This window comes from Schistocerca nitens, unplaced genomic scaffold (genome assembly GCF_023898315.1).
Source record: "Schistocerca nitens isolate TAMUIC-IGC-003100 unplaced genomic scaffold, iqSchNite1.1 HiC_scaffold_226, whole genome shotgun sequence".
NCBI lineage: Eukaryota > Metazoa > Arthropoda > Insecta > Orthoptera > Acrididae > Schistocerca > Schistocerca nitens.
Window position 1 is genome coordinate 43741 of NW_026045767.1, and position 26470 is coordinate 70210.

General features: G+C 54.2%; 61 non-coding genes across 61 annotated transcripts; 49 read left to right on the forward strand and 12 right to left on the reverse strand.

The window, feature by feature from the left end:
• The first annotated feature begins 47 nt into the window (after positions 1–47).
• Trnae-uuc (transfer RNA glutamic acid (anticodon UUC)) lies at positions 48–119 on the forward strand. Its single transcript has one exon. It is a non-coding gene; the product is annotated as a tRNA-Glu (tRNA).
• Positions 120–317: 198 nt separating this feature from the next.
• Trnai-aau (transfer RNA isoleucine (anticodon AAU)) lies at positions 318–391 on the forward strand. The gene has a single exon. It is a non-coding gene; the product is annotated as a tRNA-Ile (tRNA).
• Positions 392–989: 598 nt separating this feature from the next.
• On the reverse strand, positions 990–1061 carry Trnag-ucc (transfer RNA glycine (anticodon UCC)). Its single transcript has one exon. It is a non-coding gene; the product is annotated as a tRNA-Gly (tRNA).
• Positions 1062–1408: 347 nt separating this feature from the next.
• On the forward strand, positions 1409–1479 carry Trnag-gcc (transfer RNA glycine (anticodon GCC)). The gene has a single exon. It is a non-coding gene; the product is annotated as a tRNA-Gly (tRNA).
• A 381-nt stretch (positions 1480–1860) lies between these two features.
• Positions 1861–1933, forward strand: Trnam-cau (transfer RNA methionine (anticodon CAU)). The gene has a single exon. It is a non-coding gene; the product is annotated as a tRNA-Met (tRNA).
• A 305-nt stretch (positions 1934–2238) lies between these two features.
• On the forward strand, positions 2239–2310 carry Trnae-uuc (transfer RNA glutamic acid (anticodon UUC)). The gene has a single exon. It is a non-coding gene; the product is annotated as a tRNA-Glu (tRNA).
• A 198-nt stretch (positions 2311–2508) lies between these two features.
• Positions 2509–2582, forward strand: Trnai-aau (transfer RNA isoleucine (anticodon AAU)). The gene has a single exon. It is a non-coding gene; the product is annotated as a tRNA-Ile (tRNA).
• Positions 2583–3180: 598 nt separating this feature from the next.
• Positions 3181–3252, reverse strand: Trnag-ucc (transfer RNA glycine (anticodon UCC)). Its single transcript has one exon. It is a non-coding gene; the product is annotated as a tRNA-Gly (tRNA).
• A 347-nt stretch (positions 3253–3599) lies between these two features.
• Positions 3600–3670, forward strand: Trnag-gcc (transfer RNA glycine (anticodon GCC)). Its single transcript has one exon. It is a non-coding gene; the product is annotated as a tRNA-Gly (tRNA).
• Positions 3671–4051: 381 nt separating this feature from the next.
• On the forward strand, positions 4052–4124 carry Trnam-cau (transfer RNA methionine (anticodon CAU)). Its single transcript has one exon. It is a non-coding gene; the product is annotated as a tRNA-Met (tRNA).
• Positions 4125–4429: 305 nt separating this feature from the next.
• Trnae-uuc (transfer RNA glutamic acid (anticodon UUC)) lies at positions 4430–4501 on the forward strand. Its single transcript has one exon. It is a non-coding gene; the product is annotated as a tRNA-Glu (tRNA).
• Positions 4502–4699: 198 nt separating this feature from the next.
• Positions 4700–4773, forward strand: Trnai-aau (transfer RNA isoleucine (anticodon AAU)). The gene has a single exon. It is a non-coding gene; the product is annotated as a tRNA-Ile (tRNA).
• Positions 4774–5371: 598 nt separating this feature from the next.
• On the reverse strand, positions 5372–5443 carry Trnag-ucc (transfer RNA glycine (anticodon UCC)). The gene has a single exon. It is a non-coding gene; the product is annotated as a tRNA-Gly (tRNA).
• Positions 5444–5790: 347 nt separating this feature from the next.
• Positions 5791–5861, forward strand: Trnag-gcc (transfer RNA glycine (anticodon GCC)). The gene has a single exon. It is a non-coding gene; the product is annotated as a tRNA-Gly (tRNA).
• Positions 5862–6242: 381 nt separating this feature from the next.
• Trnam-cau (transfer RNA methionine (anticodon CAU)) lies at positions 6243–6315 on the forward strand. The gene has a single exon. It is a non-coding gene; the product is annotated as a tRNA-Met (tRNA).
• A 305-nt stretch (positions 6316–6620) lies between these two features.
• On the forward strand, positions 6621–6692 carry Trnae-uuc (transfer RNA glutamic acid (anticodon UUC)). The gene has a single exon. It is a non-coding gene; the product is annotated as a tRNA-Glu (tRNA).
• A 198-nt stretch (positions 6693–6890) lies between these two features.
• Positions 6891–6964, forward strand: Trnai-aau (transfer RNA isoleucine (anticodon AAU)). Its single transcript has one exon. It is a non-coding gene; the product is annotated as a tRNA-Ile (tRNA).
• A 598-nt stretch (positions 6965–7562) lies between these two features.
• Trnag-ucc (transfer RNA glycine (anticodon UCC)) lies at positions 7563–7634 on the reverse strand. The gene has a single exon. It is a non-coding gene; the product is annotated as a tRNA-Gly (tRNA).
• A 347-nt stretch (positions 7635–7981) lies between these two features.
• Positions 7982–8052, forward strand: Trnag-gcc (transfer RNA glycine (anticodon GCC)). Its single transcript has one exon. It is a non-coding gene; the product is annotated as a tRNA-Gly (tRNA).
• Positions 8053–8433: 381 nt separating this feature from the next.
• Trnam-cau (transfer RNA methionine (anticodon CAU)) lies at positions 8434–8506 on the forward strand. Its single transcript has one exon. It is a non-coding gene; the product is annotated as a tRNA-Met (tRNA).
• Positions 8507–8811: 305 nt separating this feature from the next.
• On the forward strand, positions 8812–8883 carry Trnae-uuc (transfer RNA glutamic acid (anticodon UUC)). The gene has a single exon. It is a non-coding gene; the product is annotated as a tRNA-Glu (tRNA).
• A 198-nt stretch (positions 8884–9081) lies between these two features.
• On the forward strand, positions 9082–9155 carry Trnai-aau (transfer RNA isoleucine (anticodon AAU)). The gene has a single exon. It is a non-coding gene; the product is annotated as a tRNA-Ile (tRNA).
• Positions 9156–9753: 598 nt separating this feature from the next.
• On the reverse strand, positions 9754–9825 carry Trnag-ucc (transfer RNA glycine (anticodon UCC)). The gene has a single exon. It is a non-coding gene; the product is annotated as a tRNA-Gly (tRNA).
• Positions 9826–10172: 347 nt separating this feature from the next.
• Trnag-gcc (transfer RNA glycine (anticodon GCC)) lies at positions 10173–10243 on the forward strand. Its single transcript has one exon. It is a non-coding gene; the product is annotated as a tRNA-Gly (tRNA).
• A 381-nt stretch (positions 10244–10624) lies between these two features.
• Trnam-cau (transfer RNA methionine (anticodon CAU)) lies at positions 10625–10697 on the forward strand. The gene has a single exon. It is a non-coding gene; the product is annotated as a tRNA-Met (tRNA).
• A 305-nt stretch (positions 10698–11002) lies between these two features.
• Positions 11003–11074, forward strand: Trnae-uuc (transfer RNA glutamic acid (anticodon UUC)). The gene has a single exon. It is a non-coding gene; the product is annotated as a tRNA-Glu (tRNA).
• A 198-nt stretch (positions 11075–11272) lies between these two features.
• Trnai-aau (transfer RNA isoleucine (anticodon AAU)) lies at positions 11273–11346 on the forward strand. The gene has a single exon. It is a non-coding gene; the product is annotated as a tRNA-Ile (tRNA).
• A 586-nt stretch (positions 11347–11932) lies between these two features.
• On the reverse strand, positions 11933–12004 carry Trnag-ucc (transfer RNA glycine (anticodon UCC)). The gene has a single exon. It is a non-coding gene; the product is annotated as a tRNA-Gly (tRNA).
• Positions 12005–12351: 347 nt separating this feature from the next.
• Positions 12352–12422, forward strand: Trnag-gcc (transfer RNA glycine (anticodon GCC)). The gene has a single exon. It is a non-coding gene; the product is annotated as a tRNA-Gly (tRNA).
• Positions 12423–12803: 381 nt separating this feature from the next.
• Positions 12804–12876, forward strand: Trnam-cau (transfer RNA methionine (anticodon CAU)). The gene has a single exon. It is a non-coding gene; the product is annotated as a tRNA-Met (tRNA).
• A 305-nt stretch (positions 12877–13181) lies between these two features.
• Positions 13182–13253, forward strand: Trnae-uuc (transfer RNA glutamic acid (anticodon UUC)). Its single transcript has one exon. It is a non-coding gene; the product is annotated as a tRNA-Glu (tRNA).
• A 198-nt stretch (positions 13254–13451) lies between these two features.
• Trnai-aau (transfer RNA isoleucine (anticodon AAU)) lies at positions 13452–13525 on the forward strand. The gene has a single exon. It is a non-coding gene; the product is annotated as a tRNA-Ile (tRNA).
• Positions 13526–14113: 588 nt separating this feature from the next.
• Positions 14114–14185, reverse strand: Trnag-ucc (transfer RNA glycine (anticodon UCC)). The gene has a single exon. It is a non-coding gene; the product is annotated as a tRNA-Gly (tRNA).
• A 347-nt stretch (positions 14186–14532) lies between these two features.
• Positions 14533–14603, forward strand: Trnag-gcc (transfer RNA glycine (anticodon GCC)). Its single transcript has one exon. It is a non-coding gene; the product is annotated as a tRNA-Gly (tRNA).
• A 381-nt stretch (positions 14604–14984) lies between these two features.
• Trnam-cau (transfer RNA methionine (anticodon CAU)) lies at positions 14985–15057 on the forward strand. Its single transcript has one exon. It is a non-coding gene; the product is annotated as a tRNA-Met (tRNA).
• A 305-nt stretch (positions 15058–15362) lies between these two features.
• Trnae-uuc (transfer RNA glutamic acid (anticodon UUC)) lies at positions 15363–15434 on the forward strand. Its single transcript has one exon. It is a non-coding gene; the product is annotated as a tRNA-Glu (tRNA).
• Positions 15435–15632: 198 nt separating this feature from the next.
• On the forward strand, positions 15633–15706 carry Trnai-aau (transfer RNA isoleucine (anticodon AAU)). Its single transcript has one exon. It is a non-coding gene; the product is annotated as a tRNA-Ile (tRNA).
• Positions 15707–16294: 588 nt separating this feature from the next.
• Positions 16295–16366, reverse strand: Trnag-ucc (transfer RNA glycine (anticodon UCC)). Its single transcript has one exon. It is a non-coding gene; the product is annotated as a tRNA-Gly (tRNA).
• Positions 16367–16713: 347 nt separating this feature from the next.
• On the forward strand, positions 16714–16784 carry Trnag-gcc (transfer RNA glycine (anticodon GCC)). Its single transcript has one exon. It is a non-coding gene; the product is annotated as a tRNA-Gly (tRNA).
• Positions 16785–17165: 381 nt separating this feature from the next.
• On the forward strand, positions 17166–17238 carry Trnam-cau (transfer RNA methionine (anticodon CAU)). The gene has a single exon. It is a non-coding gene; the product is annotated as a tRNA-Met (tRNA).
• A 305-nt stretch (positions 17239–17543) lies between these two features.
• Trnae-uuc (transfer RNA glutamic acid (anticodon UUC)) lies at positions 17544–17615 on the forward strand. Its single transcript has one exon. It is a non-coding gene; the product is annotated as a tRNA-Glu (tRNA).
• Positions 17616–17813: 198 nt separating this feature from the next.
• Trnai-aau (transfer RNA isoleucine (anticodon AAU)) lies at positions 17814–17887 on the forward strand. The gene has a single exon. It is a non-coding gene; the product is annotated as a tRNA-Ile (tRNA).
• Positions 17888–18485: 598 nt separating this feature from the next.
• Trnag-ucc (transfer RNA glycine (anticodon UCC)) lies at positions 18486–18557 on the reverse strand. The gene has a single exon. It is a non-coding gene; the product is annotated as a tRNA-Gly (tRNA).
• Positions 18558–18904: 347 nt separating this feature from the next.
• Positions 18905–18975, forward strand: Trnag-gcc (transfer RNA glycine (anticodon GCC)). Its single transcript has one exon. It is a non-coding gene; the product is annotated as a tRNA-Gly (tRNA).
• A 381-nt stretch (positions 18976–19356) lies between these two features.
• Trnam-cau (transfer RNA methionine (anticodon CAU)) lies at positions 19357–19429 on the forward strand. The gene has a single exon. It is a non-coding gene; the product is annotated as a tRNA-Met (tRNA).
• A 305-nt stretch (positions 19430–19734) lies between these two features.
• Trnae-uuc (transfer RNA glutamic acid (anticodon UUC)) lies at positions 19735–19806 on the forward strand. Its single transcript has one exon. It is a non-coding gene; the product is annotated as a tRNA-Glu (tRNA).
• Positions 19807–20004: 198 nt separating this feature from the next.
• Trnai-aau (transfer RNA isoleucine (anticodon AAU)) lies at positions 20005–20078 on the forward strand. The gene has a single exon. It is a non-coding gene; the product is annotated as a tRNA-Ile (tRNA).
• Positions 20079–20676: 598 nt separating this feature from the next.
• On the reverse strand, positions 20677–20748 carry Trnag-ucc (transfer RNA glycine (anticodon UCC)). The gene has a single exon. It is a non-coding gene; the product is annotated as a tRNA-Gly (tRNA).
• A 347-nt stretch (positions 20749–21095) lies between these two features.
• Positions 21096–21166, forward strand: Trnag-gcc (transfer RNA glycine (anticodon GCC)). Its single transcript has one exon. It is a non-coding gene; the product is annotated as a tRNA-Gly (tRNA).
• Positions 21167–21547: 381 nt separating this feature from the next.
• On the forward strand, positions 21548–21620 carry Trnam-cau (transfer RNA methionine (anticodon CAU)). The gene has a single exon. It is a non-coding gene; the product is annotated as a tRNA-Met (tRNA).
• Positions 21621–21924: 304 nt separating this feature from the next.
• Positions 21925–21996, forward strand: Trnae-uuc (transfer RNA glutamic acid (anticodon UUC)). Its single transcript has one exon. It is a non-coding gene; the product is annotated as a tRNA-Glu (tRNA).
• A 198-nt stretch (positions 21997–22194) lies between these two features.
• On the forward strand, positions 22195–22268 carry Trnai-aau (transfer RNA isoleucine (anticodon AAU)). The gene has a single exon. It is a non-coding gene; the product is annotated as a tRNA-Ile (tRNA).
• Positions 22269–22866: 598 nt separating this feature from the next.
• Positions 22867–22938, reverse strand: Trnag-ucc (transfer RNA glycine (anticodon UCC)). The gene has a single exon. It is a non-coding gene; the product is annotated as a tRNA-Gly (tRNA).
• A 347-nt stretch (positions 22939–23285) lies between these two features.
• On the forward strand, positions 23286–23356 carry Trnag-gcc (transfer RNA glycine (anticodon GCC)). The gene has a single exon. It is a non-coding gene; the product is annotated as a tRNA-Gly (tRNA).
• Positions 23357–23737: 381 nt separating this feature from the next.
• Positions 23738–23810, forward strand: Trnam-cau (transfer RNA methionine (anticodon CAU)). Its single transcript has one exon. It is a non-coding gene; the product is annotated as a tRNA-Met (tRNA).
• A 305-nt stretch (positions 23811–24115) lies between these two features.
• Trnae-uuc (transfer RNA glutamic acid (anticodon UUC)) lies at positions 24116–24187 on the forward strand. Its single transcript has one exon. It is a non-coding gene; the product is annotated as a tRNA-Glu (tRNA).
• A 198-nt stretch (positions 24188–24385) lies between these two features.
• Trnai-aau (transfer RNA isoleucine (anticodon AAU)) lies at positions 24386–24459 on the forward strand. The gene has a single exon. It is a non-coding gene; the product is annotated as a tRNA-Ile (tRNA).
• A 598-nt stretch (positions 24460–25057) lies between these two features.
• Positions 25058–25129, reverse strand: Trnag-ucc (transfer RNA glycine (anticodon UCC)). The gene has a single exon. It is a non-coding gene; the product is annotated as a tRNA-Gly (tRNA).
• Positions 25130–25476: 347 nt separating this feature from the next.
• On the forward strand, positions 25477–25547 carry Trnag-gcc (transfer RNA glycine (anticodon GCC)). The gene has a single exon. It is a non-coding gene; the product is annotated as a tRNA-Gly (tRNA).
• A 381-nt stretch (positions 25548–25928) lies between these two features.
• Positions 25929–26001, forward strand: Trnam-cau (transfer RNA methionine (anticodon CAU)). Its single transcript has one exon. It is a non-coding gene; the product is annotated as a tRNA-Met (tRNA).
• A 305-nt stretch (positions 26002–26306) lies between these two features.
• Trnae-uuc (transfer RNA glutamic acid (anticodon UUC)) lies at positions 26307–26378 on the forward strand. Its single transcript has one exon. It is a non-coding gene; the product is annotated as a tRNA-Glu (tRNA).
• Positions 26379–26470: the final 92 nt, after the last annotated feature.

The following is a 26470-nucleotide window of genomic DNA, read 5'->3' on the forward strand; positions in this document are numbered from 1 at the left end:
ACGAAATGCGACAAGCGACCGTCCGAACCGGCGAAGACACCCCCACATCCGGTGTGGTCTAGTAGCTAGGATACCTGGCTTTCACCCAGGAGGCCCGGGTTCGATTCCCGGTACCGGAACGGAATTTTTTCCACACGAACTGTGACAAGTTTGAGCTGACCGAGCTGCCGTTTCCCGTCCTGCTCGCAATATAGCTACTGTTTCGTGACCGTCAGCAGAATATAGACGAGGGAAGCAGACGTCCGACGACCATAGAAATGGTGTACGGCTTCATGCCATACGTTTCCAGCGCAGGGCTGAGCAACTGCATCTGCCGAGGCCCGTTAGCTCAGTTGGTTAGAGCGTCGTGCTAATAACGCGAAGGTCGTGGGTTCGATCCCCCCACGGGCCACTAGTCTTTTACTACTACGAAAAGGCAGCGCCGATTTCAGCAGGCGAGTGTGATGACCAAAAGATCATCACCCTGCGTGGAAGTTGACAGAGGATCCGAACCCGACTTGTCGGGAAGCGCTACAGCATTCACTCGGCAATGGCCATAATATGTTGAATACACTGGTTCTCAACCGATAAAGACAAGATGAAAGAAAATGTCCGATTGCCGATTTGTAACAACTTTGGCCCTTGTCAGTACTTGGGCGGGTGAGCGCATGGGGACACAGGGTACCGTTGGCAGTTTTACTTCCTGTTTTTTCTTTCTCCTTTGTTTTTGGAGCTACAACCCGATTCGGTCATGGACACGCCACCGTGAAAGGAAGGGGGAGTGCTGTGTGCCCATCGCCTCGCCTCTCCTTACCTCTCTCAGTCGTTTCTCGTGCTTGTCGTTTTGATATAGGCCGATTTGAGAGCGTCAGCTCTCGCGTCAGCTGAGCAAAGTCGAGACAAGTCGAGACACACTATAGGCTGGTCTGCAGCGAGTAAGAAGGGGGAAAAAAAACATTAATTTAAGGGCACGTGGCGAAAGTACTCATACGCGAAATTAAAAAGCCTGTTGCGGTGGCCGGGAATCGAACCCGGATCAACTGCTTGGAAGGCAACTATGCTGACCATTACACCACCACCGCACAAGGAAGCGCCCCGACGCCGCGCTGTGTCGGCTTCCCGCCTGTCGGCAGCGGCCGAAGGTGATCGTACCTGGCAGGCGCATTTCGAGGTAGGCTAGGGGAGAACATCCAGCCGCATTCGGACGGCGTATCCGCGCACATTTCGCATCCTTTGGCAAGAGTCGGTGCCGGCACCGGCGACGCAAGAGTACGCAGAGGACCGCGTTCTGGCGGCATATTTAAGCAGTGCAGTGCAGGATTCAGCGCCTGCAGCATCTTCTCGACAGAATGCTACGGCGCTTGACGGCAGTCCCACTTTCCCTTGAGACATCTGCTCGGCAAGCAGCGTGAAGTTACTACTGGCCCGAGCATCGGTGGTTCAGTGGTAGAATGCTCGCCTGCCACGCGGGCGGCCCGGGTTCGATTCCCGGCCGATGCATCGTTTTGCTGTTCCCGCGATAATGCTGCCGTGCTGCTTGCGCTCTTGAGATGCACGATCCACAAGAATGTATAGCTGGATTCCCTTGAGAAGAACCGAGAACGCAGCACTCGCGGGTCCCCACTAGGACGCTCGCATCATGTTCTACAGACTAGCGTCGGCCTGGCCTCACAATTTGCTATGTCCAGGTGCCTCCGAGGCACTGAACGTTAACGACAAGGAGTGCTGCCTATCGTTTGCAAAAGCTGCAGCAACACCGCAATCAACTGGGCCGGCAATGCACGTCTAGCAACAGAACACGTTATCCAGGAAGTACAGTGTCTTTACGTCTAACATTGGGTATGGTACTTACCCAGTTTCCAGGAAAAACGGTTCGCCCGTGCCTCGGTAGCGCAGTAGGCAGCGCGTAAGTCTCATAATCTTAAGGTCGTGAGTTCGATCCTCACCCGGGGCATTTAATTTTCTGTGACTGATGGTGATGCTGTTGCTAGGGCACCAACTTATTTCTTGTTTGTTATCCACAACGGTTTCAACGCTTCAGCGGGAAAATGTTTACTCCCTGTTACTGCTACTTACAGCTTCCCTTTCCCTCTTCTCCCAGCACAGCATGAAGCCAAAAGCATTGCTCTGAGACGTTTGAGGTGCGCGCCTTGCCAGTGAGTAAGCGCAAAGACGCTCGCAAAGAGAGAAGGGCGCCGACGCGGGACACGACACGAAATGCGACAAGCGACCGTCCGAACCGGCGAAGACACCCCCACATCCGGTGTGGTCTAGTAGCTAGGATACCTGGCTTTCACCCAGGAGGCCCGGGTTCGATTCCCGGTACCGGAACGGAATTTTTTCCACACGAACTGTGACAAGTTTGAGCTGACCGAGCTGCCGTTTCCCGTCCTGCTCGCAATATAGCTACTGTTTCGTGACCGTCAGCAGAATATAGACGAGGGAAGCAGACGTCCGACGACCATAGAAATGGTGTACGGCTTCATGCCATACGTTTCCAGCGCAGGGCTGAGCAACTGCATCTGCCGAGGCCCGTTAGCTCAGTTGGTTAGAGCGTCGTGCTAATAACGCGAAGGTCGTGGGTTCGATCCCCCCACGGGCCACTAGTCTTTTACTACTACGAAAAGGCAGCGCCGATTTCAGCAGGCGAGTGTGATGACCAAAAGATCATCACCCTGCGTGGAAGTTGACAGAGGATCCGAACCCGACTTGTCGGGAAGCGCTACAGCATTCACTCGGCAATGGCCATAATATGTTGAATACACTGGTTCTCAACCGATAAAGACAAGATGAAAGAAAATGTCCGATTGCCGATTTGTAACAACTTTGGCCCTTGTCAGTACTTGGGCGGGTGAGCGCATGGGGACACAGGGTACCGTTGGCAGTTTTACTTCCTGTTTTTTCTTTCTCCTTTGTTTTTGGAGCTACAACCCGATTCGGTCATGGACACGCCACCGTGAAAGGAAGGGGGAGTGCTGTGTGCCCATCGCCTCGCCTCTCCTTACCTCTCTCAGTCGTTTCTCGTGCTTGTCGTTTTGATATAGGCCGATTTGAGAGCGTCAGCTCTCGCGTCAGCTGAGCAAAGTCGAGACAAGTCGAGACACACTATAGGCTGGTCTGCAGCGAGTAAGAAGGGGGAAAAAAAACATTAATTTAAGGGCACGTGGCGAAAGTACTCATACGCGAAATTAAAAAGCCTGTTGCGGTGGCCGGGAATCGAACCCGGATCAACTGCTTGGAAGGCAACTATGCTGATCATTACACCACCACCGCACAAGGAAGCGCCCCGACGCCGCGCTGTGTCGGCTTCCCGCCTGTCGGCAGCGGCCGAAGGTGATCGTACCTGGCAGGCGCATTTCGAGGTAGGCTAGGGGAGAACATCCAGCCGCATTCGGACGGCGTATCCGCGCACATTTCGCATCCTTTGGCAAGAGTCGGTGCCGGCACCGGCGACGCAAGAGTACGCAGAGGACCGCGTTCTGGCGGCATATTTAAGCAGTGCAGTGCAGGATTCAGCGCCTGCAGCATCTTCTCGACAGAATGCTACGGCGCTTGACGGCAGTCCCACTTTCCCTTGAGACATCTGCTCGGCAAGCAGCGTGAAGTTACTACTGGCCCGAGCATCGGTGGTTCAGTGGTAGAATGCTCGCCTGCCACGCGGGCGGCCCGGGTTCGATTCCCGGCCGATGCATCGTTTTGCTGTTCCCGCGATAATGCTGCCGTGCTGCTTGCGCTCTTGAGATGCACGATCCACAAGAATGTATAGCTGGATTCCCTTGAGAAGAACCGAGAACGCAGCACTCGCGGGTCCCCACTAGGACGCTCGCATCATGTTCTACAGACTAGCGTCGGCCTGGCCTCACAATTTGCTATGTCCAGGTGCCTCCGAGGCACTGAACGTTAACGACAAGGAGTGCTGCCTATCGTTTGCAAAAGCTGCAGCAACACCGCAATCAACTGGGCCGGCAATGCACGTCTAGCAACAGAACACGTTATCCAGGAAGTACAGTGTCTTTACGTCTAACATTGGGTATGGTACTTACCCAGTTTCCAGGAAAAACGGTTCGCCCGTGCCTCGGTAGCGCAGTAGGCAGCGCGTAAGTCTCATAATCTTAAGGTCGTGAGTTCGATCCTCACCCGGGGCATTTAATTTTCTGTGACTGATGGTGATGCTGTTGCTAGGGCACCAACTTATTTCTTGTTTGTTATCCACAACGGTTTCAACGCTTCAGCGGGAAAATGTTTACTCCCTGTTACTGCTACTTACAGCTTCCCTTTCCCTCTTCTCCCAGCACAGCATGAAGCCAAAAGCATTGCTCTGAGACGTTTGAGGTGCGCGCCTTGCCAGTGAGTAAGCGCAAAGACGCTCGCAAAGAGAGAAGGGCGCCGACGCGGGACACGACACGAAATGCGACAAGCGACCGTCCGAACCGGCGAAGACACCCCCACATCCGGTGTGGTCTAGTAGCTAGGATACCTGGCTTTCACCCAGGAGGCCCGGGTTCGATTCCCGGTACCGGAACGGAATTTTTTCCACACGAACTGTGACAAGTTTGAGCTGACCGAGCTGCCGTTTCCCGTCCTGCTCGCAATATAGCTACTGTTTCGTGACCGTCAGCAGAATATAGACGAGGGAAGCAGACGTCCGACGACCATAGAAATGGTGTACGGCTTCATGCCATACGTTTCCAGCGCAGGGCTGAGCAACTGCATCTGCCGAGGCCCGTTAGCTCAGTTGGTTAGAGCGTCGTGCTAATAACGCGAAGGTCGTGGGTTCGATCCCCCCACGGGCCACTAGTCTTTTACTACTACGAAAAGGCAGCGCCGATTTCAGCAGGCGAGTGTGATGACCAAAAGATCATCACCCTGCGTGGAAGTTGACAGAGGATCCGAACCCGACTTGTCGGGAAGCGCTACAGCATTCACTCGGCAATGGCCATAATATGTTGAATACACTGGTTCTCAACCGATAAAGACAAGATGAAAGAAAATGTCCGATTGCCGATTTGTAACAACTTTGGCCCTTGTCAGTACTTGGGCGGGTGAGCGCATGGGGACACAGGGTACCGTTGGCAGTTTTACTTCCTGTTTTTTCTTTCTCCTTTGTTTTTGGAGCTACAACCCGATTCGGTCATGGACACGCCACCGTGAAAGGAAGGGGGAGTGCTGTGTGCCCATCGCCTCGCCTCTCCTTACCTCTCTCAGTCGTTTCTCGTGCTTGTCGTTTTGATATAGGCCGATTTGAGAGCGTCAGCTCTCGCGTCAGCTGAGCAAAGTCGAGACAAGTCGAGACACACTATAGGCTGGTCTGCAGCGAGTAAGAAGGGGGAAAAAAAACATTAATTTAAGGGCACGTGGCGAAAGTACTCATACGCGAAATTAAAAAGCCTGTTGCGGTGGCCGGGAATCGAACCCGGATCAACTGCTTGGAAGGCAACTATGCTGACCATTACACCACCACCGCACAAGGAAGCGCCCCGACGCCGCGCTGTGTCGGCTTCCCGCCTGTCGGCAGCGGCCGAAGGTGATCGTACCTGGCAGGCGCATTTCGAGGTAGGCTAGGGGAGAACATCCAGCCGCATTCGGACGGCGTATCCGCGCACATTTCGCATCCTTTGGCAAGAGTCGGTGCCGGCACCGGCGACGCAAGAGTACGCAGAGGACCGCGTTCTGGCGGCATATTTAAGCAGTGCAGTGCAGGATTCAGCGCCTGCAGCATCTTCTCGACAGAATGCTACGGCGCTTGACGGCAGTCCCACTTTCCCTTGAGACATCTGCTCGGCAAGCAGCGTGAAGTTACTACTGGCCCGAGCATCGGTGGTTCAGTGGTAGAATGCTCGCCTGCCACGCGGGCGGCCCGGGTTCGATTCCCGGCCGATGCATCGTTTTGCTGTTCCCGCGATAATGCTGCCGTGCTGCTTGCGCTCTTGAGATGCACGATCCACAAGAATGTATAGCTGGATTCCCTTGAGAAGAACCGAGAACGCAGCACTCGCGGGTCCCCACTAGGACGCTCGCATCATGTTCTACAGACTAGCGTCGGCCTGGCCTCACAGTTTGCTATGTCCAGGTGCCTCCGAGGCACTGAACGTTAACGACAAGGAGTGCTGCCTATCGTTTGCAAAAGCTGCAGCAACACCGCAATCAACTGGGCCGGCAATGCACGTCTAGCAACAGAACACGTTATCCAGGAAGTACAGTGTCTTTACGTCTAACATTGGGTATGGTACTTACCCAGTTTCCAGGAAAAACGGTTCGCCCGTGCCTCGGTAGCGCAGTAGGCAGCGCGTAAGTCTCATAATCTTAAGGTCGTGAGTTCGATCCTCACCCGGGGCATTTAATTTTCTGTGACTGATGGTGATGCTGTTGCTAGGGCACCAACTTATTTCTTGTTTGTTATCCACAACGGTTTCAACGCTTCAGCGGGAAAATGTTTACTCCCTGTTACTGCTACTTACAGCTTCCCTTTCCCTCTTCTCCCAGCACAGCATGAAGCCAAAAGCATTGCTCTGAGACGTTTGAGGTGCGCGCCTTGCCAGTGAGTAAGCGCAAAGACGCTCGCAAAGAGAGAAGGGCGCCGACGCGGGACACGACACGAAATGCGACAAGCGACCGTCCGAACCGGCGAAGACACCCCCACATCCGGTGTGGTCTAGTAGCTAGGATACCTGGCTTTCACCCAGGAGGCCCGGGTTCGATTCCCGGTACCGGAACGGAATTTTTTCCACACGAACTGTGACAAGTTTGAGCTGACCGAGCTGCCGTTTCCCGTCCTGCTCGCAATATAGCTACTGTTTCGTGACCGTCAGCAGAATATAGACGAGGGAAGCAGACGTCCGACGACCATAGAAATGGTGTACGGCTTCATGCCATACGTTTCCAGCGCAGGGCTGAGCAACTGCATCTGCCGAGGCCCGTTAGCTCAGTTGGTTAGAGCGTCGTGCTAATAACGCGAAGGTCGTGGGTTCGATCCCCCCACGGGCCACTAGTCTTTTACTACTACGAAAAGGCAGCGCCGATTTCAGCAGGCGAGTGTGATGACCAAAAGATCATCACCCTGCGTGGAAGTTGACAGAGGATCCGAACCCGACTTGTCGGGAAGCGCTACAGCATTCACTCGGCAATGGCCATAATATGTTGAATACACTGGTTCTCAACCGATAAAGACAAGATGAAAGAAAATGTCCGATTGCCGATTTGTAACAACTTTGGCCCTTGTCAGTACTTGGGCGGGTGAGCGCATGGGGACACAGGGTACCGTTGGCAGTTTTACTTCCTGTTTTTTCTTTCTCCTTTGTTTTTGGAGCTACAACCCGATTCGGTCATGGACACGCCACCGTGAAAGGAAGGGGGAGTGCTGTGTGCCCATCGCCTCGCCTCTCCTTACCTCTCTCAGTCGTTTCTCGTGCTTGTCGTTTTGATATAGGCCGATTTGAGAGCGTCAGCTCTCGCGTCAGCTGAGCAAAGTGGAGACAAGTCGAGACACACTATAGGCTGGTCTGCAGCGAGTAAGAAGGGGGAAAAAAAACATTAATTTAAGGGCACGTGGCGAAAGTACTCATACGCGAAATTAAAAAGCCTGTTGCGGTGGCCGGGAATCGAACCCGGATCAACTGCTTGGAAGGCAACTATGCTGACCATTACACCACCACCGCACAAGGAAGCGCCCCGACGCCGCGCTGTGTCGGCTTCCCGCCTGTCGGCAGCGGCCGAAGGTGATCGTACCTGGCAGGCGCATTTCGAGGTAGGCTAGGGGAGAACATCCAGCCGCATTCGGACGGCGTATCCGCGCACATTTCGCATCCTTTGGCAAGAGTCGGTGCCGGCACCGGCGACGCAAGAGTACGCAGAGGACCGCGTTCTGGCGGCATATTTAAGCAGTGCAGTGCAGGATTCAGCGCCTGCAGCATCTTCTCGACAGAATGCTACGGCGCTTGACGGCAGTCCCACTTTCCCTTGAGACATCTGCTCGGCAAGCAGCGTGAAGTTACTACTGGCCCGAGCATCGGTGGTTCAGTGGTAGAATGCTCGCCTGCCACGCGGGCGGCCCGGGTTCGATTCCCGGCCGATGCATCGTTTTGCTGTTCCCGCGATAATGCTGCCGTGCTGCTTGCGCTCTTGAGATGCACGATCCACAAGAATGTATAGCTGGATTCCCTTGAGAAGAACCGAGAACGCAGCACTCGCGGGTCCCCACTAGGACGCTCGCATCATGTTCTACAGACTAGCGTCGGCCTGGCCTCACAATTTGCTATGTCCAGGTGCCTCCGAGGCACTGAACGTTAACGACAAGGAGTGCTGCCTATCGTTTGCAAAAGCTGCAGCAACACCGCAATCAACTGGGCCGGCAATGCACGTCTAGCAACAGAACACGTTATCCAGGAAGTACAGTGTCTTTACGTCTAACATTGGGTATGGTACTTACCCAGTTTCCAGGAAAAACGGTTCGCCCGTGCCTCGGTAGCGCAGTAGGCAGCGCGTAAGTCTCATAATCTTAAGGTCGTGAGTTCGATCCTCACCCGGGGCATTTAATTTTCTGTGACTGATGGTGATGCTGTTGCTAGGGCACCAACTTATTTCTTGTTTGTTATCCACAACGGTTTCAACGCTTCAGCGGGAAAATGTTTACTCCCTGTTACTGCTACTTACAGCTTCCCTTTCCCTCTTCTCCCAGCACAGCATGAAGCCAAAAGCATTGCTCTGAGACGTTTGAGGTGCGCGCCTTGCCAGTGAGTAAGCGCAAAGACGCTCGCAAAGAGAGAAGGGCGCCGACGCGGGACACGACACGAAATGCGACAAGCGACCGTCCGAACCGGCGAAGACACCCCCACATCCGGTGTGGTCTAGTAGCTAGGATACCTGGCTTTCACCCAGGAGGCCCGGGTTCGATTCCCGGTACCGGAACGGAATTTTTTCCACACGAACTGTGACAAGTTTGAGCTGACCGAGCTGCCGTTTCCCGTCCTGCTCGCAATATAGCTACTGTTTCGTGACCGTCAGCAGAATATAGACGAGGGAAGCAGACGTCCGACGACCATAGAAATGGTGTACGGCTTCATGCCATACGTTTCCAGCGCAGGGCTGAGCAACTGCATCTGCCGAGGCCCGTTAGCTCAGTTGGTTAGAGCGTCGTGCTAATAACGCGAAGGTCGTGGGTTCGATCCCCCCACGGGCCACTAGTCTTTTACTACTACGAAAAGGCAGCGCCGATTTCAGCAGGCGAGTGTGATGACCAAAAGATCATCACCCTGCGTGGAAGTTGACAGAGGATCCGAACCCGACTTGTCGGGAAGCGCTACAGCATTCACTCGGCAATGGCCATAATATGTTGAATACACTGGTTCTCAACCGATAAAGACAAGATGAAAGAAAATGTCCGATTGCCGATTTGTAACAACTTTGGCCCTTGTCAGTACTTGGGCGGGTGAGCGCATGGGGACACAGGGTACCGTTGGCAGTTTTACTTCCTGTTTTTTCTTTCTCCTTTGTTTTTGGAGCTACAACCCGATTCGGTCATGGACACGCCACCGTGAAAGGAAGGGGGAGTGCTGTGTGCCCATCGCCTCGCCTCTCCTTACCTCTCTCAGTCGTTTCTCGTGCTTGTCGTTTTGATATAGGCCGATTTGAGAGCGTCAGCTCTCGCGTCAGCTGAGCAAAGTCGAGACAAGTCGAGACACACTATAGGCTGGTCTGCAGCGAGTAAGAAGGGGGAAAAAAAACATTAATTTAAGGGCACGTGGCGAAAGTACTCATACGCGAAATTAAAAAGCCTGTTGCGGTGGCCGGGAATCGAACCCGGATCAACTGCTTGGAAGGCAACTATGCTGACCATTACACCACCACCGCACAAGGAAGCGCCCCGACGCCGCGCTGTGTCGGCTTCCCGCCTGTCGGCAGCGGCCGAAGGTGATCGTACCTGGCAGGCGCATTTCGAGGTAGGCTAGGGGAGAACATCCAGCCGCATTCGGACGGCGTATCCGCGCACATTTCGCATCCTTTGGCAAGAGTCGGTGCCGGCACCGGCGACGCAAGAGTACGCAGAGGACCGCGTTCTGGCGGCATATTTAAGCAGTGCAGTGCAGGATTCAGCGCCTGCAGCATCTTCTCGACAGAATGCTACGGCGCTTGACGGCAGTCCCACTTTCCCTTGAGACATCTGCTCGGCAAGCAGCGTGAAGTTACTACTGGCCCGAGCATCGGTGGTTCAGTGGTAGAATGCTCGCCTGCCACGCGGGCGGCCCGGGTTCGATTCCCGGCCGATGCATCGTTTTGCTGTTCCCGCGATAATGCTGCCGTGCTGCTTGCGCTCTTGAGATGCACGATCCACAAGAATGTATAGCTGGATTCCCTTGAGAAGAACCGAGAACGCAGCACTCGCGGGTCCCCACTAGGACGCTCGCATCATGTTCTACAGACTAGCGTCGGCCTGGCCTCACAGTTTGCTATGTCCAGGTGCCTCCGAGGCACTGAACGTTAACGACAAGGAGTGCTGCCTATCGTTTGCAAAAGCTGCAGCAACACCGCAATCAACTGGGCCGGCAATGCACGTCTAGCAACAGAACACGTTATCCAGGAAGTACAGTGTCTTTACGTCTAACATTGGGTATGGTACTTACCCAGTTTCCAGGAAAAACGGTTCGCCCGTGCCTCGGTAGCGCAGTAGGCAGCGCGTAAGTCTCATAATCTTAAGGTCGTGAGTTCGATCCTCACCCGGGGCATTTAATTTTCTGTGACTGATGGTGATGCTGTTGCTAGGGCACCAACTTATTTCTTGTTTGTTATCCACAACGGTTTCAACGCTTCAGCGGGAAAATGTTTACTCCCTGTTACTGCTACTTACAGCTTCCCTTTCCCTCTTCTCCCAGCACAGCATGAAGCCAAAAGCATTGCTCTGAGACGTTTGAGGTGCGCGCCTTGCCAGTGAGTAAGCGCAAAGACGCTCGCAAAGAGAGAAGGGCGCCGACGCGGGACACGACACGAAATGCGACAAGCGACCGTCCGAACCGGCGAAGACACCCCCACATCCGGTGTGGTCTAGTAGCTAGGATACCTGGCTTTCACCCAGGAGGCCCGGGTTCGATTCCCGGTACCGGAACGGAATTTTTTCCACACGAACTGTGACAAGTTTGAGCTGACCGAGCTGCCGTTTCCCGTCCTGCTCGCAATATAGCTACTGTTTCGTGACCGTCAGCAGAATATAGACGAGGGAAGCAGACGTCCGACGACCATAGAAATGGTGTACGGCTTCATGCCATACGTTTCCAGCGCAGGGCTGAGCAACTGCATCTGCCGAGGCCCGTTAGCTCAGTTGGTTAGAGCGTCGTGCTAATAACGCGAAGGTCGTGGGTTCGATCCCCCCACGGGCCACTAGTCTTTTACTACTACGAAAAGGCAGCGCCGATTTCAGCAGGCGAGTGTGATGACCAAAAGATCATCACCCTGCGTGGAAGTTGACAGAGGATCCGAACCCGACTTGTCGGGAAGCGCTACAGCATTCACTCGGCAATGGCCATAATATGTTGAATACACTGGTTCTCAACCGATAAAGACAAGATGAAAGAAAATGTCCGATTGCCGATTTGTAACAACTTTGGCCCTTGTCAGTACTTGGGCGGGTGAGCATGGGGACACAGGGTACCGTTGGCAGTTTTACTTCCTGTTTTTTCTTTCTCCTTTGTTTTTGGAGCTACAACCCGATTCGGTCATGGACACGCCACCGTGAAAGGAAGGGGGAGTGCTGTGTGCCCATCGCCTCGCCTCTCCTTACCTCTCTCAGTCGTTTCTCGTGCTTGTCGTTTTGATATAGGCCGATTTGAGAGCGTCAGCTCTCGCGTCAGCTGAGACAAGTCGAGACACACTATAGGCTGGTCTGCAGCGAGTAAGAAGGGGGAAAAAAAACATTAATTTAAGGGCACGTGGCGAAAGTACTCATACGCGAAATTAAAAAGCCTGTTGCGGTGGCCGGGAATCGAACCCGGATCAACTGCTTGGAAGGCAACTATGCTGACCATTACACCACCACCGCACAAGGAAGCGCCCCGACGCCGCGCTGTGTCGGCTTCCCGCCTGTCGGCAGCGGCCGAAGGTGATCGTACCTGGCAGGCGCATTTCGAGGTAGGCTAGGGGAGAACATCCAGCCGCATTCGGACGGCGTATCCGCGCACATTTCGCATCCTTTGGCAAGAGTCGGTGCCGGCACCGGCGACGCAAGAGTACGCAGAGGACCGCGTTCTGGCGGCATATTTAAGCAGTGCAGTGCAGGATTCAGCGCCTGCAGCATCTTCTCGACAGAATGCTACGGCGCTTGACGGCAGTCCCACTTTCCCTTGAGACATCTGCTCGGCAAGCAGCGTGAAGTTACTACTGGCCCGAGCATCGGTGGTTCAGTGGTAGAATGCTCGCCTGCCACGCGGGCGGCCCGGGTTCGATTCCCGGCCGATGCATCGTTTTGCTGTTCCCGCGATAATGCTGCCGTGCTGCTTGCGCTCTTGAGATGCACGATCCACAAGAATGTATAGCTGGATTCCCTTGAGAAGAACCGAGAACGCAGCACTCGCGGGTCCCCACTAGGACGCTCGCATCATGTTCTACAGACTAGCGTCGGCCTGGCCTCACAATTTGCTATGTCCAGGTGCCTCCGAGGCACTGAACGTTAACGACAAGGAGTGCTGCCTATCGTTTGCAAAAGCTGCAGCAACACCGCAATCAACTGGGCCGGCAATGCACGTCTAGCAACAGAACACGTTATCCAGGAAGTACAGTGTCTTTACGTCTAACATTGGGTATGGTACTTACCCAGTTTCCAGGAAAAACGGTTCGCCCGTGCCTCGGTAGCGCAGTAGGCAGCGCGTAAGTCTCATAATCTTAAGGTCGTGAGTTCGATCCTCACCCGGGGCATTTAATTTTCTGTGACTGATGGTGATGCTGTTGCTAGGGCACCAACTTATTTCTTGTTTGTTATCCACAACGGTTTCAACGCTTCAGCGGGAAAATGTTTACTCCCTGTTACTGCTACTTACAGCTTCCCTTTCCCTCTTCTCCCAGCACAGCATGAAGCCAAAAGCATTGCTCTGAGACGTTTGAGGTGCGCGCCTTGCCAGTGAGTAAGCGCAAAGACGCTCGCAAAGAGAGAAGGGCGCCGACGCGGGACACGACACGAAATGCGACAAGCGACCGTCCGAACCGGCGAAGACACCCCCACATCCGGTGTGGTCTAGTAGCTAGGATACCTGGCTTTCACCCAGGAGGCCCGGGTTCGATTCCCGGTACCGGAACGGAATTTTTTCCACACGAACTGTGACAAGTTTGAGCTGACCGAGCTGCCGTTTCCCGTCCTGCTCGCAATATAGCTACTGTTTCGTGACCGTCAGCAGAATATAGACGAGGGAAGCAGACGTCCGACGACCATAGAAATGGTGTACGGCTTCATGCCATACGTTTCCAGCGCAGGGCTGAGCAACTGCATCTGCCGAGGCCCGTTAGCTCAGTTGGTTAGAGCGTCGTGCTAATAACGCGAAGGTCGTGGGTTCGATCCCCCCACGGGCCACTAGTCTTTTACTACTACGAAAAGGCAGCGCCGATTTCAGCAGGCGAGTGTGATGACCAAAAGATCATCACCCTGCGTGGAAGTTGACAGAGGATCCGAACCCGACTTGTCGGGAAGCGCTACAGCATTCACTCGGCAATGGCCATAATATGTTGAATACACTGGTTCTCAACCGATAAAGACAAGATGAAAGAAAATGTCCGATTGCCGATTTGTAACAACTTTGGCCCTTGTCAGTACTTGGGCGGGTGAGCGCATGGGGACACAGGGTACCGTTGGCAGTTTTACTTCCTGTTTTTTCTTTCTCCTTTGTTTTTGGAGCTACAACCCGATTCGGTCATGGACACGCCACCGTGAAAGGAAGGGGGAGTGCTGTGTGCCCATCGCCTCGCCTCTCCTTACCTCTCTCAGTCGTTTCTCGTGCTTGTCGTTTTGATATAGGCCGATTTGAGAGCGTCAGCTCTCGCGTCAGCTGAGACAAGTCGAGACACACTATAGGCTGGTCTGCAGCGAGTAAGAAGGGGGAAAAAAAACATTAATTTAAGGGCACGTGGCGAAAGTACTCATACGCGAAATTAAAAAGCCTGTTGCGGTGGCCGGGAATCGAACCCGGATCAACTGCTTGGAAGGCAACTATGCTGACCATTACACCACCACCGCACAAGGAAGCGCCCCGACGCCGCGCTGTGTCGGCTTCCCGCCTGTCGGCAGCGGCCGAAGGTGATCGTACCTGGCAGGCGCATTTCGAGGTAGGCTAGGGGAGAACATCCAGCCGCATTCGGACGGCGTATCCGCGCACATTTCGCATCCTTTGGCAAGAGTCGGTGCCGGCACCGGCGACGCAAGAGTACGCAGAGGACCGCGTTCTGGCGGCATATTTAAGCAGTGCAGTGCAGGATTCAGCGCCTGCAGCATCTTCTCGACAGAATGCTACGGCGCTTGACGGCAGTCCCACTTTCCCTTGAGACATCTGCTCGGCAAGCAGCGTGAAGTTACTACTGGCCCGAGCATCGGTGGTTCAGTGGTAGAATGCTCGCCTGCCACGCGGGCGGCCCGGGTTCGATTCCCGGCCGATGCATCGTTTTGCTGTTCCCGCGATAATGCTGCCGTGCTGCTTGCGCTCTTGAGATGCACGATCCACAAGAATGTATAGCTGGATTCCCTTGAGAAGAACCGAGAACGCAGCACTCGCGGGTCCCCACTAGGACGCTCGCATCATGTTCTACAGACTAGCGTCGGCCTGGCCTCACAATTTGCTATGTCCAGGTGCCTCCGAGGCACTGAACGTTAACGACAAGGAGTGCTGCCTATCGTTTGCAAAAGCTGCAGCAACACCGCAATCAACTGGGCCGGCAATGCACGTCTAGCAACAGAACACGTTATCCAGGAAGTACAGTGTCTTTACGTCTAACATTGGGTATGGTACTTACCCAGTTTCCAGGAAAAACGGTTCGCCCGTGCCTCGGTAGCGCAGTAGGCAGCGCGTAAGTCTCATAATCTTAAGGTCGTGAGTTCGATCCTCACCCGGGGCATTTAATTTTCTGTGACTGATGGTGATGCTGTTGCTAGGGCACCAACTTATTTCTTGTTTGTTATCCACAACGGTTTCAACGCTTCAGCGGGAAAATGTTTACTCCCTGTTACTGCTACTTACAGCTTCCCTTTCCCTCTTCTCCCAGCACAGCATGAAGCCAAAAGCATTGCTCTGAGACGTTTGAGGTGCGCGCCTTGCCAGTGAGTAAGCGCAAAGACGCTCGCAAAGAGAGAAGGGCGCCGACGCGGGACACGACACGAAATGCGACAAGCGACCGTCCGAACCGGCGAAGACACCCCCACATCCGGTGTGGTCTAGTAGCTAGGATACCTGGCTTTCACCCAGGAGGCCCGGGTTCGATTCCCGGTACCGGAACGGAATTTTTTCCACACGAACTGTGACAAGTTTGAGCTGACCGAGCTGCCGTTTCCCGTCCTGCTCGCAATATAGCTACTGTTTCGTGACCGTCAGCAGAATATAGACGAGGGAAGCAGACGTCCGACGACCATAGAAATGGTGTACGGCTTCATGCCATACGTTTCCAGCGCAGGGCTGAGCAACTGCATCTGCCGAGGCCCGTTAGCTCAGTTGGTTAGAGCGTCGTGCTAATAACGCGAAGGTCGTGGGTTCGATCCCCCCACGGGCCACTAGTCTTTTACTACTACGAAAAGGCAGCGCCGATTTCAGCAGGCGAGTGTGATGACCAAAAGATCATCACCCTGCGTGGAAGTTGACAGAGGATCCGAACCCGACTTGTCGGGAAGCGCTACAGCATTCACTCGGCAATGGCCATAATATGTTGAATACACTGGTTCTCAACCGATAAAGACAAGATGAAAGAAAATGTCCGATTGCCGATTTGTAACAACTTTGGCCCTTGTCAGTACTTGGGCGGGTGAGCGCATGGGGACACAGGGTACCGTTGGCAGTTTTACTTCCTGTTTTTTCTTTCTCCTTTGTTTTTGGAGCTACAACCCGATTCGGTCATGGACACGCCACCGTGAAAGGAAGGGGGAGTGCTGTGTGCCCATCGCCTCGCCTCTCCTTACCTCTCTCAGTCGTTTCTCGTGCTTGTCGTTTTGATATAGGCCGATTTGAGAGCGTCAGCTCTCGCGTCAGCTGAGACAAGTCGAGACACACTATAGGCTGGTCTGCAGCGAGTAAGAAGGGGGAAAAAAAACATTAATTTAAGGGCACGTGGCGAAAGTACTCATACGCGAAATTAAAAAGCCTGTTGCGGTGGCCGGGAATCGAACCCGGATCAACTGCTTGGAAGGCAACTATGCTGACCATTACACCACCACCGCACAAGGAAGCGCCCCGACGCCGCGCTGTGTCGGCTTCCCGCCTGTCGGCAGCGGCCGAAGGTGATCGTACCTGGCAGGCGCATTTCGAGGTAGGCTAGGGGAGAACATCCAGCCGCATTCGGACGGCGTATCCGCGCACATTTCGCATCCTTTGGCAAGAGTCGGTGCCGGCACCGGCGACGCAAGAGTACGCAGAGGACCGCGTTCTGGCGGCATATTTAAGCAGTGCAGTGCAGGATTCAGCGCCTGCAGCATCTTCTCGACAGAATGCTACGGCGCTTGACGGCAGTCCCACTTTCCCTTGAGACATCTGCTCGGCAAGCAGCGTGAAGTTACTACTGGCCCGAGCATCGGTGGTTCAGTGGTAGAATGCTCGCCTGCCACGCGGGCGGCCCGGGTTCGATTCCCGGCCGATGCATCGTTTTGCTGTTCCCGCGATAATGCTGCCGTGCTGCTTGCGCTCTTGAGATGCACGATCCACAAGAATGTATAGCTGGATTCCCTTGAGAAGAACCGAGAACGCAGCACTCGCGGGTCCCCACTAGGACGCTCGCATCATGTTCTACAGACTAGCGTCGGCCTGGCCTCACAATTTGCTATGTCCAGGTGCCTCCGAGGCACTGAACGTTAACGACAAGGAGTGCTGCCTATCGTTTGCAAAAGCTGCAGCAACACCGCAATCAACTGGGCCGGCAATGCACGTCTAGCAACAGAACACGTTATCCAGGAAGTACAGTGTCTTTACGTCTAACATTGGGTATGGTACTTACCCAGTTTCCAGGAAAAACGGTTCGCCCGTGCCTCGGTAGCGCAGTAGGCAGCGCGTAAGTCTCATAATCTTAAGGTCGTGAGTTCGATCCTCACCCGGGGCATTTAATTTTCTGTGACTGATGGTGATGCTGTTGCTAGGGCACCAACTTATTTCTTGTTTGTTATCCACAACGGTTTCAACGCTTCAGCGGGAAAATGTTTACTCCCTGTTACTGCTACTTACAGCTTCCCTTTCCCTCTTCTCCCAGCACAGCATGAAGCCAAAAGCATTGCTCTGAGACGTTTGAGGTGCGCGCCTTGCCAGTGAGTAAGCGCAAAGACGCTCGCAAAGAGAGAAGGGCGCCGACGCGGGACACGACACGAAATGCGACAAGCGACCGTCCGAACCGGCGAAGACACCCCCACATCCGGTGTGGTCTAGTAGCTAGGATACCTGGCTTTCACCCAGGAGGCCCGGGTTCGATTCCCGGTACCGGAACGGAATTTTTTCCACACGAACTGTGACAAGTTTGAGCTGACCGAGCTGCCGTTTCCCGTCCTGCTCGCAATATAGCTACTGTTTCGTGACCGTCAGCAGAATATAGACGAGGGAAGCAGACGTCCGACGACCATAGAAATGGTGTACGGCTTCATGCCATACGTTTCCAGCGCAGGGCTGAGCAACTGCATCTGCCGAGGCCCGTTAGCTCAGTTGGTTAGAGCGTCGTGCTAATAACGCGAAGGTCGTGGGTTCGATCCCCCCACGGGCCACTAGTCTTTTACTACTACGAAAAGGCAGCGCCGATTTCAGCAGGCGAGTGTGATGACCAAAAGATCATCACCCTGCGTGGAAGTTGACAGAGGATCCGAACCCGACTTGTCGGGAAGCGCTACAGCATTCACTCGGCAATGGCCATAATATGTTGAATACACTGGTTCTCAACCGATAAAGACAAGATGAAAGAAAATGTCCGATTGCCGATTTGTAACAACTTTGGCCCTTGTCAGTACTTGGGCGGGTGAGCGCATGGGGACACAGGGTACCGTTGGCAGTTTTACTTCCTGTTTTTTCTTTCTCCTTTGTTTTTGGAGCTACAACCCGATTCGGTCATGGACACGCCACCGTGAAAGGAAGGGGGAGTGCTGTGTGCCCATCGCCTCGCCTCTCCTTACCTCTCTCAGTCGTTTCTCGTGCTTGTCGTTTTGATATAGGCCGATTTGAGAGCGTCAGCTCTCGCGTCAGCTGAGCAAAGTCGAGACAAGTCGAGACACACTATAGGCTGGTCTGCAGCGAGTAAGAAGGGGGAAAAAAAACATTAATTTAAGGGCACGTGGCGAAAGTACTCATACGCGAAATTAAAAAGCCTGTTGCGGTGGCCGGGAATCGAACCCGGATCAACTGCTTGGAAGGCAACTATGCTGACCATTACACCACCACCGCACAAGGAAGCGCCCCGACGCCGCGCTGTGTCGGCTTCCCGCCTGTCGGCAGCGGCCGAAGGTGATCGTACCTGGCAGGCGCATTTCGAGGTAGGCTAGGGGAGAACATCCAGCCGCATTCGGACGGCGTATCCGCGCACATTTCGCATCCTTTGGCAAGAGTCGGTGCCGGCACCGGCGACGCAAGAGTACGCAGAGGACCGCGTTCTGGCGGCATATTTAAGCAGTGCAGTGCAGGATTCAGCGCCTGCAGCATCTTCTCGACAGAATGCTACGGCGCTTGACGGCAGTCCCACTTTCCCTTGAGACATCTGCTCGGCAAGCAGCGTGAAGTTACTACTGGCCCGAGCATCGGTGGTTCAGTGGTAGAATGCTCGCCTGCCACGCGGGCGGCCCGGGTTCGATTCCCGGCCGATGCATCGTTTTGCTGTTCCCGCGATAATGCTGCCGTGCTGCTTGCGCTCTTGAGATGCACGATCCACAAGAATGTATAGCTGGATTCCCTTGAGAAGAACCGAGAACGCAGCACTCGCGGGTCCCCACTAGGACGCTCGCATCATGTTCTACAGACTAGCGTCGGCCTGGCCTCACAATTTGCTATGTCCAGGTGCCTCCGAGGCACTGAACGTTAACGACAAGGAGTGCTGCCTATCGTTTGCAAAAGCTGCAGCAACACCGCAATCAACTGGGCCGGCAATGCACGTCTAGCAACAGAACACGTTATCCAGGAAGTACAGTGTCTTTACGTCTAACATTGGGTATGGTACTTACCCAGTTTCCAGGAAAAACGGTTCGCCCGTGCCTCGGTAGCGCAGTAGGCAGCGCGTAAGTCTCATAATCTTAAGGTCGTGAGTTCGATCCTCACCCGGGGCATTTAATTTTCTGTGACTGATGGTGATGCTGTTGCTAGGGCACCAACTTATTTCTTGTTTGTTATCCACAACGGTTTCAACGCTTCAGCGGGAAAATGTTTACTCCCTGTTACTGCTACTTACAGCTTCCCTTTCCCTCTTCTCCCAGCACAGCATGAAGCCAAAAGCATTGCTCTGAGACGTTTGAGGTGCGCGCCTTGCCAGTGAGTAAGCGCAAAGACGCTCGCAAAGAGAGAAGGGCGCCGACGCGGGACACGACACGAAATGCGACAAGCGACCGTCCGAACCGGCGAAGACACCCCCACATCCGGTGTGGTCTAGTAGCTAGGATACCTGGCTTTCACCCAGGAGGCCCGGGTTCGATTCCCGGTACCGGAACGGAATTTTTTCCACACGAACTGTGACAAGTTTGAGCTGACCGAGCTGCCGTTTCCCGTCCTGCTCGCAATATAGCTACTGTTTCGTGACCGTCAGCAGAATATAGACGAGGGAAGCAGACGTCCGACGACCATAGAAATGGTGTACGGCTTCATGCCATACGTTTCCAGCGCAGGGCTGAGCAACTGCATCTGCCGAGGCCCGTTAGCTCAGTTGGTTAGAGCGTCGTGCTAATAACGCGAAGGTCGTGGGTTCGATCCCCCCACGGGCCACTAGTCTTTTACTACTACGAAAAGGCAGCGCCGATTTCAGCAGGCGAGTGTGATGACCAAAAGATCATCACCCTGCGTGGAAGTTGACAGAGGATCCGAACCCGACTTGTCGGGAAGCGCTACAGCATTCACTCGGCAATGGCCATAATATGTTGAATACACTGGTTCTCAACCGATAAAGACAAGATGAAAGAAAATGTCCGATTGCCGATTTGTAACAACTTTGGCCCTTGTCAGTACTTGGGCGGGTGAGCGCATGGGGACACAGGGTACCGTTGGCAGTTTTACTTCCTGTTTTTTCTTTCTCCTTTGTTTTTGGAGCTACAACCCGATTCGGTCATGGACACGCCACCGTGAAAGGAAGGGGGAGTGCTGTGTGCCCATCGCCTCGCCTCTCCTTACCTCTCTCAGTCGTTTCTCGTGCTTGTCGTTTTGATATAGGCCGATTTGAGAGCGTCAGCTCTCGCGTCAGCTGAGCAAAGTCGAGACAAGTCGAGACACACTATAGGCTGGTCTGCAGCGAGTAAGAAGGGGGAAAAAAAACATTAATTTAAGGGCACGTGGCGAAAGTACTCATACGCGAAATTAAAAAGCCTGTTGCGGTGGCCGGGAATCGAACCCGGATCAACTGCTTGGAAGGCAACTATGCTGACCATTACACCACCACCGCACAAGGAAGCGCCCCGACGCCGCGCTGTGTCGGCTTCCCGCCTGTCGGCAGCGGCCGAAGGTGATCGTACCTGGCAGGCGCATTTCGAGGTAGGCTAGGGGAGAACATCCAGCCGCATTCGGACGGCGTATCCGCGCACATTTCGCATCCTTTGGCAAGAGTCGGTGCCGGCACCGGCGACGCAAGAGTACGCAGAGGACCGCGTTCTGGCGGCATATTTAAGCAGTGCAGTGCAGGATTCAGCGCCTGCAGCATCTTCTCGACAGAATGCTACGGCGCTTGACGGCAGTCCCACTTTCCCTTGAGACATCTGCTCGGCAAGCAGCGTGAAGTTACTACTGGCCCGAGCATCGGTGGTTCAGTGGTAGAATGCTCGCCTGCCACGCGGGCGGCCCGGGTTCGATTCCCGGCCGATGCATCGTTTTGCTGTTCCCGCGATAATGCTGCCGTGCTGCTTGCGCTCTTGAGATGCACGATCCACAAGAATGTATAGCTGGATTCCCTTGAGAAGAACCGAGAACGCAGCACTCGCGGGTCCCCACTAGGACGCTCGCATCATGTTCTACAGACTAGCGTCGGCCTGGCCTCACAATTTGCTATGTCCAGGTGCCTCCGAGGCACTGAACGTTAACGACAAGGAGTGCTGCCTATCGTTTGCAAAAGCTGCAGCAACACCGCAATCAACTGGGCCGGCAATGCACGTCTAGCAACAGAACACGTTATCCAGGAAGTACAGTGTCTTTACGTCTAACATTGGGTATGGTACTTACCCAGTTTCCAGGAAAAACGGTTCGCCCGTGCCTCGGTAGCGCAGTAGGCAGCGCGTAAGTCTCATAATCTTAAGGTCGTGAGTTCGATCCTCACCCGGGGCATTTAATTTTCTGTGACTGATGGTGATGCTGTTGCTAGGGCACCAACTTATTTCTTGTTTGTTATCCACAACGGTTTCAACGCTTCAGCGGGAAAATGTTTACTCCCTGTTACTGCTACTTACAGCTTCCCTTTCCCTCTTCTCCCAGCACAGCATGAAGCCAAAAGCATTGCTCTGAGACGTTTGAGGTGCGCGCCTTGCCAGTGAGTAAGCGCAAAGACGCTCGCAAAGAGAGAAGGGCGCCGACGCGGGACACGACACGAAATGCGACAAGCGACCGCCGAACCGGCGAAGACACCCCCACATCCGGTGTGGTCTAGTAGCTAGGATACCTGGCTTTCACCCAGGAGGCCCGGGTTCGATTCCCGGTACCGGAACGGAATTTTTTCCACACGAACTGTGACAAGTTTGAGCTGACCGAGCTGCCGTTTCCCGTCCTGCTCGCAATATAGCTACTGTTTCGTGACCGTCAGCAGAATATAGACGAGGGAAGCAGACGTCCGACGACCATAGAAATGGTGTACGGCTTCATGCCATACGTTTCCAGCGCAGGGCTGAGCAACTGCATCTGCCGAGGCCCGTTAGCTCAGTTGGTTAGAGCGTCGTGCTAATAACGCGAAGGTCGTGGGTTCGATCCCCCCACGGGCCACTAGTCTTTTACTACTACGAAAAGGCAGCGCCGATTTCAGCAGGCGAGTGTGATGACCAAAAGATCATCACCCTGCGTGGAAGTTGACAGAGGATCCGAACCCGACTTGTCGGGAAGCGCTACAGCATTCACTCGGCAATGGCCATAATATGTTGAATACACTGGTTCTCAACCGATAAAGACAAGATGAAAGAAAATGTCCGATTGCCGATTTGTAACAACTTTGGCCCTTGTCAGTACTTGGGCGGGTGAGCGCATGGGGACACAGGGTACCGTTGGCAGTTTTACTTCCTGTTTTTTCTTTCTCCTTTGTTTTTGGAGCTACAACCCGATTCGGTCATGGACACGCCACCGTGAAAGGAAGGGGGAGTGCTGTGTGCCCATCGCCTCGCCTCTCCTTACCTCTCTCAGTCGTTTCTCGTGCTTGTCGTTTTGATATAGGCCGATTTGAGAGCGTCAGCTCTCGCGTCAGCTGAGCAAAGTCGAGACAAGTCGAGACACACTATAGGCTGGTCTGCAGCGAGTAAGAAGGGGGAAAAAAAACATTAATTTAAGGGCACGTGGCGAAAGTACTCATACGCGAAATTAAAAAGCCTGTTGCGGTGGCCGGGAATCGAACCCGGATCAACTGCTTGGAATGCAACTATGCTGACCATTACACCACCACCGCACAAGGAAGCGCCCCGACGCCGCGCTGTGTCGGCTTCCCGCCTGTCGGCAGCGGCCGAAGGTGATCGTACCTGGCAGGCGCATTTCGAGGTAGGCTAGGGGAGAACATCCAGCCGCATTCGGACGGCGTATCCGCGCACATTTCGCATCCTTTGGCAAGAGTCGGTGCCGGCACCGGCGACGCAAGAGTACGCAGAGGACCGCGTTCTGGCGGCATATTTAAGCAGTGCAGTGCAGGATTCAGCGCCTGCAGCATCTTCTCGACAGAATGCTACGGCGCTTGACGGCAGTCCCACTTTCCCTTGAGACATCTGCTCGGCAAGCAGCGTGAAGTTACTACTGGCCCGAGCATCGGTGGTTCAGTGGTAGAATGCTCGCCTGCCACGCGGGCGGCCCGGGTTCGATTCCCGGCCGATGCATCGTTTTGCTGTTCCCGCGATAATGCTGCCGTGCTGCTTGCGCTCTTGAGATGCACGATCCACAAGAATGTATAGCTGGATTCCCTTGAGAAGAACCGAGAACGCAGCACTCGCGGGTCCCCACTAGGACGCTCGCATCATGTTCTACAGACTAGCGTCGGCCTGGCCTCACAATTTGCTATGTCCAGGTGCCTCCGAGGCACTGAACGTTAACGACAAGGAGTGCTGCCTATCGTTTGCAAAAGCTGCAGCAACACCGCAATCAACTGGGCCGGCAATGCACGTCTAGCAACAGAACACGTTATCCAGGAAGTACAGTGTCTTTACGTCTAACATTGGGTATGGTACTTACCCAGTTTCCAGGAAAAACGGTTCGCCCGTGCCTCGGTAGCGCAGTAGGCAGCGCGTAAGTCTCATAATCTTAAGGTCGTGAGTTCGATCCTCACCCGGGGCATTTAATTTTCTGTGACTGATGGTGATGCTGTTGCTAGGGCACCAACTTATTTCTTGTTTGTTATCCACAACGGTTTCAACGCTTCAGCGGGAAAATGTTTACTCCCTGTTACTGCTACTTACAGCTTCCCTTTCCCTCTTCTCCCAGCACAGCATGAAGCCAAAAGCATTGCTCTGAGACGTTTGAGGTGCGCGCCTTGCCAGTGAGTAAGCGCAAAGACGCTCGCAAAGAGAGAAGGGCGCCGACGCGGGACACGACACGAAATGCGACAAGCGACCGTCCGAACCGGCGAAGACACCCCCACATCCGGTGTGGTCTAGTAGCTAGGATACCTGGCTTTCACCCAGGAGGCCCGGGTTCGATTCCCGGTACCGGAACGGAATTTTTTCCACACGAACTGTGACAAGTTTGAGCTGACCGAGCTGCCGTTTCCCGTCCTGCTCGCAATATAGCTACTGTTTCGTGACCGTCAGCAGAATATAGACGAGGGAAGCAGACGTCCGACGACCATAGAAATGGTGTACGGCTTCATGCCATACGTTTCCAGCGCAGGGCTGAGCAACTGCATCTGCCGAGGCCCGTTAGCTCAGTTGGTTAGAGCGTCGTGCTAATAACGCGAAGGTCGTGGGTTCGATCCCCCCACGGGCCACTAGTCTTTTACTACTACGAAAAGGCAGCGCCGATTTCAGCAGGCGAGTGTGATGACCAAAAGATCATCACCCTGCGTGGAAGTTGACAGAGGATCCGAACCCGACTTGTCGGGAAGCGCTACAGCATTCACTCGGCAATGGCCATAATATGTTGAATACACTGGTTCTCAACCGATAAAGACAAGATGAAAGAAAATGTCCGATTGCCGATTTGTAACAACTTTGGCCCTTGTCAGTACTTGGGCGGGTGAGCGCATGGGGACACAGGGTACCGTTGGCAGTTTTACTTCCTGTTTTTTCTTTCTCCTTTGTTTTTGGAGCTACAACCCGATTCGGTCATGGACACGCCACCGTGAAAGGAAGGGGGAGTGCTGTGTGCCCATCGCCTCGCCTCTCCTTACCTCTCTCAGTCGTTTCTCGTGCTTGTCGTTTTGATATAGGCCGATTTGAGAGCGTCAGCTCTCGCGTCAGCTGAGCAAAGTCGAGACAAGTCGAGACACACTATAGGCTGGTCTGCAGCGAGTAAGAAGGGGGAAAAAAAACATTAATTTAAGGGCACGTGGCGAAAGTACTCATACGCGAAATTAAAAAGCCTGTTGCGGTGGCCGGGAATCGAACCCGGATCAACTGCTTGGAAGGCAACTATGCTGACCATTACACCACCACCGCACAAGGAAGCGCCCCGACGCCGCGCTGTGTCGGCTTCCCGCCTGTCGGCAGCGGCCGAAGGTGATCGTACCTGGCAGGCGCATTTCGAGGTAGGCTAGGGGAGAACATCCAGCCGCATTCGGACGGCGTATCCGCGCACATTTCGCATCCTTTGGCAAGAGTCGGTGCCGGCACCGGCGACGCAAGAGTACGCAGAGGACCGCGTTCTGGCGGCATATTTAAGCAGTGCAGTGCAGGATTCAGCGCCTGCAGCATCTTCTCGACAGAATGCTACGGCGCTTGACGGCAGTCCCACTTTCCCTTGAGACATCTGCTCGGCAAGCAGCGTGAAGTTACTACTGGCCCGAGCATCGGTGGTTCAGTGGTAGAATGCTCGCCTGCCACGCGGGCGGCCCGGGTTCGATTCCCGGCCGATGCATCGTTTTGCTGTTCCCGCGATAATGCTGCCGTGCTGCTTGCGCTCTTGAGATGCACGATCCACAAGAATGTATAGCTGGATTCCCTTGAGAAGAACCGAGAACGCAGCACTCGCGGGTCCCCACTAGGACGCTCGCATCATGTTCTACAGACTAGCGTCGGCCTGGCCTCACAATTTGCTATGTCCAGGTGCCTCCGAGGCACTGAACGTTAACGACAAGGAGTGCTGCCTATCGTTTGCAAAAGCTGCAGCAACACCGCAATCAACTGGGCCGGCAATGCACGTCTAGCAACAGAACACGTTATCCAGGAAGTACAGTGTCTTTACGTCTAACATTGGGTATGGTACTTACCCAGTTTCCAGGAAAAACGGTTCGCCCGTGCCTCGGTAGCGCAGTAGGCAGCGCGTAAGTCTCATAATCTTAAGGTCGTGAGTTCGATCCTCACCCGGGGCATTTAATTTTCTGTGACTGATGGTGATGCTGTTGCTAGGGCACCAACTTATTTCTTGTTTGTTATCCACAACGGTTTCAACGCTTCAGCGGGAAAATGTTTACTCCCTGTTACTGCTACTTACAGCTTCCCTTTCCCTCTTCTCCCAGCACAGCATGAAGCCAAAAGCATTGCTCTGAGACGTTTGAGGTGCGCGCCTTGCCAGTGAGTAAGCGCAAAGACGCTCGCAAAGAGAGAAGGGCGCCGACGCGGGACACGACACGAAATGCGACAAGCGACCGTCCGAACCGGCGAAGACACCCCCACATCCGGTGTGGTCTAGTAGCTAGGATACCTGGCTTTCACCCAGGAGGCCCGGGTTCGATTCCCGGTACCGGAACGGAATTTTTTCCACACGAACTGTGACAAGTTTGAGCTGACCGAGCTGCCGTTTCCCGTCCTGCTCGCAATATAGCTACTGTTTCGTGACCG